This window comes from Diachasma alloeum, unplaced genomic scaffold (assembly GCF_001412515.2).
Source record: "Diachasma alloeum isolate Michigan unplaced genomic scaffold, Dall2.0 Dall_scaffold_00210, whole genome shotgun sequence".
NCBI lineage: Eukaryota > Metazoa > Arthropoda > Insecta > Hymenoptera > Braconidae > Diachasma > Diachasma alloeum.
Window position 1 is genome coordinate 778,299 of NW_021680375.1, and position 9,058 is coordinate 787,356.

At 37.3% G+C, this 9,058-nt stretch overlaps 1 protein-coding gene across 1 annotated transcript in view; it reads right to left on the reverse strand.

The window, feature by feature from the left end:
* The window catches only part of LOC107036580 (insulin-like growth factor-binding protein complex acid labile subunit), a 305,119-nt gene extending 296,119 nt beyond the window's left edge, over window positions 1-9,000 (reverse strand). The window contains exon 1 of the mRNA XM_015254624.1: window positions 8,919-9,000. The gene's annotated coding sequence lies outside the window, so the exon portion shown is untranslated. The remainder of the gene's footprint in view (window positions 1-8,918) is intronic.
* Window positions 9,001-9,058: the final 58 nt, after the last annotated feature.

Consider the following 9,058-nt stretch of genomic DNA (forward strand, 5'->3'; position numbering starts at 1 on the left):
GGGCGAGAGGGGTGGGGGGGCGACACTCGTTCCGCAGGCTTTTGTTTTTCCGCTACGTTTTTCCCTCCATTCGCCCTTTCTGTTTTATTTTTCCTCTCATTTGTCCTCTCCTTTCTCCATTTCCTTTTTTTTAACAATGTTTTTTCTTTATTTTTTTCTCGTCCTCTACTCTTTCGACACGAAGACGTGGAAATTGCTTCGTGAAATATATCGTATTAGGAGGGAAAAAAATCGTCGGGGGGAGAATTACATTTTTTTTTCTTCTTTGGTTATTATTTTTCGCACTTTGGACAATTCCATCATCGCCTTGTTTTTCTTTCGCTTCCGATGGCGTGGAGGGGAAAAAGAAGGGGGTGAGGAGAGGGAGGAGTGGAGGGGCTGGGCCAATTAAGGTGGCACCGTTCATCTTCCGCTTGTCGTCCATAACGGCATTTTCATTTTTCACGAAATAAGATGAAGAAAAAAAAGGGAGGAGATGAGGAACAGAGGTACGAGTCGTTGAGTTAAACTACTTGGATAGAACGTTTTTGAAAGTGATTCATGGAGTTAACCGTTTGCCTTTGGTAATGTGGAGAGAGGATTTTTACGTCGTTACCACGTTTTCGTCATTGCTAAACGGGATTTTTCGGGGTGAAACGAGGGTAGGGTAATTGGAAATTTTACGCTGACTGAAGATTTTTCAATGTCCGTTGAGGAATGTGGTAGTGAAAAATTTTTTGGGGTGGAACTTTGTGGACGGGGCAGGTCGATATTTTGATATAATTATTCACGATAAGCTTGACGAATTCGGAATGAAGGAAGGTGGGGCAGAATGGGTTACTTGAGGATCTTCATTACTTCAGGATTTTTATATTTTCTGGCAACAGCTGGGGTTAATGTGAAGTACTAGAATTGGAATATGAGATAATGTTGGTGATTTAGTTCGACCCTTGTGAGGGTCCAATAAGGGTTAGATGGGGAAGAATCAAGGGTCACCCATCAATTTTAATATTGATATTTTACTGTTATGACCCTTATATAAAGGTCAAATATGGAGGGGCAATTTTTGCATCGCACTAGGGTCAGGAAGGTCAAAATTTTAGGCTACGTGTAAGGGTCACCAATTACATATGAACGTGACTCTTGTAATGGTGGCGTAAGGGTTGAACAAAAAGGATCAGGGTTATTGTCTCTCAAGGGTCAAATATGAGGGTCAAAACAAAATTTCTGATATTTGACCCTTATGAACCTCACATAAGGGTCAAATATAAAGAAACAAGGTTTGCATCGCGTAAAGGTCATAAAGGTCAAAATTGTCACATTTATCACGATAACCGCCACGTGGGAATCCACATTTTGATTTCGGGGCGTCGACCCTTATAAGGGTCGTCATGAGGTCTCAACGATGATATCGTAAATCAAATGGAATACAATAATTTCCATACATGTCCAATAATTTTTTTTAATGCTCATCCCCACGTAAAAACCCCAAAAATAAATATCCCGAATATTGACTGAAACATATTACTGCCCCCCCCCCCTCCACCCGCCATTGGTGAACATCGAAACCCAACTTTTTCGCATTATTATTCCAGTAAAACCGATGTCACTCACAGCTCGGCAAATATTAATTCAACATTTCAATAAAAATATTCCTCGACATACTCCTGATATGTCCAGGACGAAAAAAAAGGTTTGGCATCCGTTTGTGGTGGACAGGAAAGTAAACGAATCCGAGGGGCTTCAATATGCATGCGGGTTTGAAATTATCCTAAGCAAACGAACGGCCACTGGAAACGTCCAGTATTTGGGGGTTTGGAGGGCTCGTTAGGGCTTGATCCCGGGGTCAACGAGTAAACTGGCGTACTGCTCTCTGTTTCCACTCATCCGCTATATCTCTCCTCTAGCCTCTCCCACCGCCACTACCCCGCTGGCCCTCTTGAACCTACTAACTCACTGTCCTACCACTCGAAATCGTGATTTACCTCTAGAATTTCATTCAGCATTATTTTTCAACAATTGTAGTGAAGAGATATTTTTATACCAAAGATGATATCTAAATTCGTCAAATCATTGTCATTGAGGAAATGATCCTCACATTTTTTTTACAAAAATCATAATTGTTTGTTTTATCTCCTAAAATGCTTTTTGGTCCCGTAGAAAAATAATTTTCAATCCACAAAAAGTCGAATTTTTTAGCGGGGTGAACGTTGATTTCAATGATTTAAGCAACGGGCTATGCAGAACTCTCAAAAGTATGTGGAAAAAGTGAAAACTGAAAAAAAAAATTTTTCACCCGCAGCCAAAGGGTCAGATTTTCGGTTTTTCCAGGGGGAAAGTCGACTATCGCCAAAATCGAATTTTTCAGCCGGGTGAACGTTGATTCCAATTATTTAAGCGACAGGCTATTCAGAACTCTCAAAAGTATGTGGAAAAAGTGAAAACTGAAAAAAAATTTTTTTCATCCGGAGCCAAAGGGTCAGATTCCGGTTTTTCCAGAGGAAAAGTCGACTTTCGCCAAAATAATTTTTTTTCGCCAAGTGAAGGTTGATTCTGTATTTTCTAACGATTTTGATGCCAGTAGAACCCCCGAAGGCGCGACAAATGTCGAAATAATTTTTTTTTTTTCACTCGGAGCCAAAAGGTCAGATTTTCGGTTTTTCTACCGGAAAAGTCGACTTTCGCCAAAATCGAATTTTTTCGCCAAGTAAATGTTGATTCCGTATTTATTGACCCCTCTAATGCCAATGACACCCCCGGAGGCGCCAGAAATATCGAAATAAAAAATTTTCACTTGGAGCAAGAGTCAGATTTTTTAACAATTTCATTTTTTATTTCGACAACGCATGCAAGCGTAGCAACGAGGGAGGCTGGAATAGATTCTGCAACCTTCTCCCCTTGTTGGTTAAAAATTTCAAACCTCCGCATACACGCGTCTCCCCTCCGCCCTCTCGTGAATCGTCGATTTTTGAGATTAAAAAAAAATTGATAATTGCATTTTTTATTTCAATAACGCATGCGTAAATAGAGATATGAACCCGGATTTAATATAAGCCCATAGAATTAAGAGGACCGGCAAGGATTTGGAAAGTCTGAATACAAATCCTGCTTACACCTAACGAGTGCTGAAATGGGACATAACCAGAGGTAGAAAGCTCTTGGAAGCACTTGGGAAGAGGCTCCCCAAAAATATACCTACGCCCTTTTCCCCTCCACAGCGATGATATTCAACAACACCTGAGAAATTAACTTGTTACGTTTCGCCACTTCCCTGCAAACTCGAAAAAAAAAATTTCTCCAAGTTTTTGTGAAAATTAAATACACGAGGTGTTGTTGAACTCAGCAAGAGACTCTCTTCCGCCTCTATTGTTTATCCCCCTCGCCTCCCGCTAACCAACCCCGCACAGTTGTCTGTTCCAGGTCGACTCAGCTTGCTTACCGTTGCAAAGCCCAGAGTAACACCCACACACACACAGAGAAACACCCAACGACTTGGATGAATTATTCAGCCTGCAATGTTTGGCTTATTTATCAGAGGCCCCTCTGAGTCGACGCGCGAACGAGGCTTACGTCCTTCTCTCCGATCCCGCCGCCCTGCCCCCGCCACCCGTCCCGCAAATGCCCTTTATTTTCCAACGCCAAAGAAACGATACGAGAACGAGGTTGAAGCTCAAGGAACGGGTCCTCGAACATGTCGGAGTAACTTTTACTATTCTGCAGTTGGGATAAAAAATATGGGATAAATACGTGAGACGAGAGAAGTTTTTAGCCTGGTTTAGTTTGACTCTGACATTTTCCCGAGGGTTCGATTTTCTTTAGAACTGGTGGAGCTTCTGCACTCTGGTCGATGATTTTGGGGAGATCGATTATCTTCACTCGTGTTGAATATTAAATATTACTCAGTTATGAAGATTTTTCAATTCCACTGTTGAAAAGATTTGGGTGAATTTTCCGGAAAAAGTCCTTAACTTCGATTTCAGGAGAAAACGTCAATGGAATTTTAAGTTTCTCTGAAAATTCAAGTGAAGTCCGAATTTTTTAGTGGCAGAAAGACGGAAATTCCACAATTTACGTGAATTTTCCGGTGAAAATGAATATTCACTGTCAAATTCCCTTGGATTTTCAGGGAATTCCTTGAAAGATCTTTGAATTCCAGGAATTTTTTAAGGAATTTCCTGCAAATTCAGGGGAATCTGGAATTTAAGGAGAAGTTTCTCTGAATTTTCTTGATTTTTCCTCAATTTTCCCGGAGTAATTAACCTGAAATTTACGATTCCCACTGATTTTTCCATAAAATGATGAATTTTCAATGACAAAATTCCGGGAAATTTCAGTGGATATGTTACTTCGACTCTAACATTTTCCCGAGGGTTCGACTTTCTTTGGAACCGGTGGAGCTTCTGCACTTATGGATGTCTTCGGATGATTTTTTACGCTGGTAGACGATATGGGGGAGATTGATTATCTTTACTGGCTTTAAATAGTATTCAGTTATGAAAGTTTTTTAATTGCACTGTTGAAAAATTTTTACTGAATTTTCCGGGAAAAAAACTTAAATTCGATTTGAGGAGAAAGCGTCAATGGAATTTCAAGTTTCTCTGAAAATTCAAGTAAAGTCCCAATTTTTTAGCGGCAGAAAGACGGAAATTGCACAGTTCACGTGAATTTTCTAGTGAAGATGAATATTCTCTGCCCAATTCCCATGAATTTTCAAAGAATTCACAAAATTCCTTCACTTCACTTGAAGGAATTTCTTCACTTCCTTTAATTCAATTCAAGGAATTCCTTCAATTCACTGCCAAATTCCCTTGAATTTTTGAAAGAATTCAAAGATGTTTTTCAAAAATTCCTTAAATTCTTGAAATTCCCGGAACTTGTGAGAACATTTCCTAAAAATTCCGAGAAATCTGGAATTCACGGAGAAGTCACTAAATTTTCTTGATTTTTCCGCAATGTTCCCGGAATAATTAACCTGAAATTTACAGTTCCCACTGAATTTTTCATAAAATTATGAATTTTCAAAGACAAAATTCCTGGAAATTTCTGTGGACATGACCTTGCTAAAAATTTAGCCCCCTAGGAATATTATAATTTTTATGACAATTTACTGCAGGACTATACATTTATTTTTATATTTCATTTCATTCTATTCGAGGTCTAGAACATTCACTTGAATTTTGAATCACATCTATTCTAAGTTCTCTCAATCCATTTACACTTGACTGACAGTTAAATTCACTGAATGTGATGCATTCAAGAATGCATCCAAGAGATCGATATTCGTAACAATATTTTCGAATTTGAAAGCCATAAAGTCCACATTTTATAATCGTCCCGGGATTATTCATAAAATCAACTAAAGTGGTGAGAAAAACAAGAACAATTCGTTCAGTAAAGTCATCAAATATCGAAGTGAGTTTTGGGGCCGTTGCCAAGACGTAAGACTCACATGCCTGGTAATTTCGGACCTGTCACACCTGTCAACATAACTAATGGACTTTTTATTCTCGGTCGAGTTTTTCGGGGAGTGGATTCACTGCCTATCTTCATTAGTTGATGAAAAGAAATTATCCTAATTGAATTAGTTATTATATTCTCATAAGTGATACTTTCAAACGTGACACAGTGTGAATATGTCATTGGTGCAAATTAGTTCCTTATATTTATCCAATATTCATTCATTTTTAATTTAATTAGAAGATGGAATGATTCTATTAAATTTCAATTTTAGTCTTAACGCTTTGTTTCCAATTTGTTGATATTCATGGATGAAGAAGTGCATAAATTTATTAACCCCATCAGGCCGCCTAACAAACAAAAGAGAATTAAATGCCATTCTATGAAACGCGAATAAACGAATCATAACTGTCCGAATCATTTAGGTCAGAGGAAAATAGAATAATTCTACTTTCTTAATATTGCGTTTACCAAGGTTTTCTTCGAACAAAGTTGATTAGAATTAATAGCTAGAATTATGAGATTATCTCACATTTTTTACGTTAAAGATAGGAGAATTTGAATGCAATATAGTGAAAATGATGATCGATTTTTTCACTTTGAACAAATAATATTAATATCCAAATCCGAAATTTCTGATATGAATAAAAAGAAGCTGTGACTCAATATTCCAAATGAAGTTTTAATTTTTAATTTGGTGCTGAAAACACGAGATGACAATATTCTAAGCATGGAATTATATTGATGAGATGAACAACAAATTAATTGAATTACCGTGTGAACCAACTAAAAATTGATAACAGTGTGGGCACGCACTTTTACCAGAGTATCAACAAACACTGAATTCCAGAAATTCACACTCTAAAGTGCGTTCCAGAAGGAATCGAATGGTAATGATGATTAAAATCTTATTCAGTGAGCATAGGAATTAGAACATGAGCAAATCATTTATTGTAATATGGAAATTTAACAGCTGATAAATTGGGACAGATGATTCTCATCGGTCGTATTGCTTTTTGCAATGAGAATGATTATAAACAATTAATTGAAAAAGGGAATATCGAATGTGACACGAAAAAAAGCAAATTGGAAACCTAATAATTCACCTGAGGTATTTTTATGGTTAACACCAAAATCCCACGCGTGCTGAGTATTCACACATCAATTTCTTCGCCCATTTCACCCCCTTCTCTCCGATAAAATCCGCTGAATAGATTGAGTGCTTCAATTAATCCATCAAAATCATTGAAAAGATGAATCATTCAGCGAAAAATATTCACCATTTTTCACAGTTCTCTCCACAGTCGTTAGAAAATACTTCTCAGACCCCATTTTTATTTGTGTTTTATTCCTGAGAACGTTAAAACTTCACTCGGGCATGAAACTCATGTTTGAAACTGCATTTCATTTTATTCTCGTGTTTTTCCTCACTTTTTTTGCATGTCGTGAGATGTTTGGGAGTTAAAAAAGAGGGTGGAGAAAGTGGCAGGATGAATTCGTCTATCCCCTTAGTTTCGTCTCGAGCCCCGCGATACTCCCGTCAACTTCAACTTGATATAAGTTATGAAGTGCCTCGGTATCCGGAATTGGTTGTATACTGTCGTCTAGACATTTTTCGAACGCGTTTTAATGCACGGGAAAACTCGACTCTTCGGGTTTACAGGAGTTTCAGTGGAAGGAGGGACATGATTTTGACATTTTCGGAGTTTTTGGACGGCTTGAGGATGAAAGATCTCGGCTTTCATTTCAGTTTTCAATCGCGAAAAAGTTTTGATGAGGAAACAAATTGTTGAGACTTTTGGAGAATATATAAGGATTTCAATTTATTTATTTTATTGATTTCTTATGGCCCAATTGCCGAAGAATTGAATTTGCTGAATTGTTATTAACGAAACAAGTGGACATTGGCATTTTTTAAATTATCAAATTGCTTTCGAATGGTTTTTCTTGAAATTCTTATTTTACTATTCTCTTCTTCCATTTTTTCATGTCAGTTCTATTACCAATTGACATCAAAATTTTGCGAATTATTTCGTTCTGTCGAATAATTCTACATTCAGACCCTCTCAAGACTCAAATCCGTTTTCAGTCCAGGTTTAATCGAGGTTCAACCAAGGTTTCATCAGTGCATAGCCGGGATTTAGTCAGGGTTTATTCAGGATTTAGCCAGAGTTTAACCCAGGTTCTGTCAGAAGTTAGTTGGGACCACGAATCAATATGAATAAGTATTCAACATAATAGACTGGTACCTTAGTTGAATAGAGATAGAGATTTTTATATAAAAAGCTCGTGATGGTATTGTGTAACTTGATAAGCAATGAAGCTGTTCTCACCATTTTTCAACTTGATTAAGAAGGCATTGAAATATACTTTTCAAGCCGTGATTTAATTGCTATTACTGATGATTCTTTCAGTAATAATGAAAACCCGATTTTCTCTTTCAATTTTGTCCCCGTCTCTATGCTCATTCAGATGTCGTGAGCCATCACAATTTAATAATTTTCACAGACCCAAAAATCTATCAAGAGTGAAATACGATTGGAGTTATTATTTTAGTTAATAAGGAAAGTTATAGACACCAATGAACAGTGATTTATTGAAGAATAAGAGACAAAAATCCCATCCACATCAACTGGTGCTGCGACAGAGTGAATTCTTAAGCCGCAAGTTAAGAAACTCACAATTTTAAAATGCTGATATCTCCGTTATAATAGTAAAATGGGATTAAAAATCCCTTGACTGAGCTTTCGGATGGTTGAAAAAACAATAAAAATGTATAAATTATAGTAATATCTTCATATTTCACAGAAATGTCGGCAATTAATAGAATAGGTACAATGGAAATGGCATTGATCCTATGCTCGTTTTGCAACCAACTGTCGACTGGTAACGGACTAAACGGATGAAAAAATCATTTAAAAGGTTGGACTGTCCAATTGAAATATAATTTTGTACCTCGAGATATTTTTAACTTCCCGACCCGAAGGGAGGAAGTTATTGTAATGACCCCGAAAATCGAATGTGGAAATTTAAGCATTTCTCCACGTTTCATGACCTTTGGAACCACTTCTGACCCTTTTCAGGTACCTGTCTGTATGTGTGGATGTGTGTATGTGTGTGCGTACGTCTGTGACAAAAATTTTGTGCCACGATTCCTCCTGAACAAACGATACGATTTTTTAATGTTGTTTTACCTCAAATAGGATACTCACGATGTAATTAGATCGGATATAACCTTTCTATATCACTTAAATCACGAGACGAGGATAGGGACATGTGTCAAACGAACATGAGACAAATGAGCGAGCGTAGGGACATGGAACTTTCCACGCTTATGCACGATTATTCATTACAATATAGTAATTATCGTAATTAATATAAGTGAATTCTAATTCTGAAGTTTTAACTTTCTAATATCTAATATAAAACATCCCATCTTTACACTCATTTCAATGGAAATATTGGACTAATGATGTGCTCACCTTGGGTACACGAGCGTAGAATCATTTACATCAATTTTTCGGAGAAAAAACAATTCACTTGCCACAGTAACCACTGATACACAATGTTATTACCCATTTGTTTTGCTGGTTGCGCTGCCTCGACAATGGGAACGACTTGA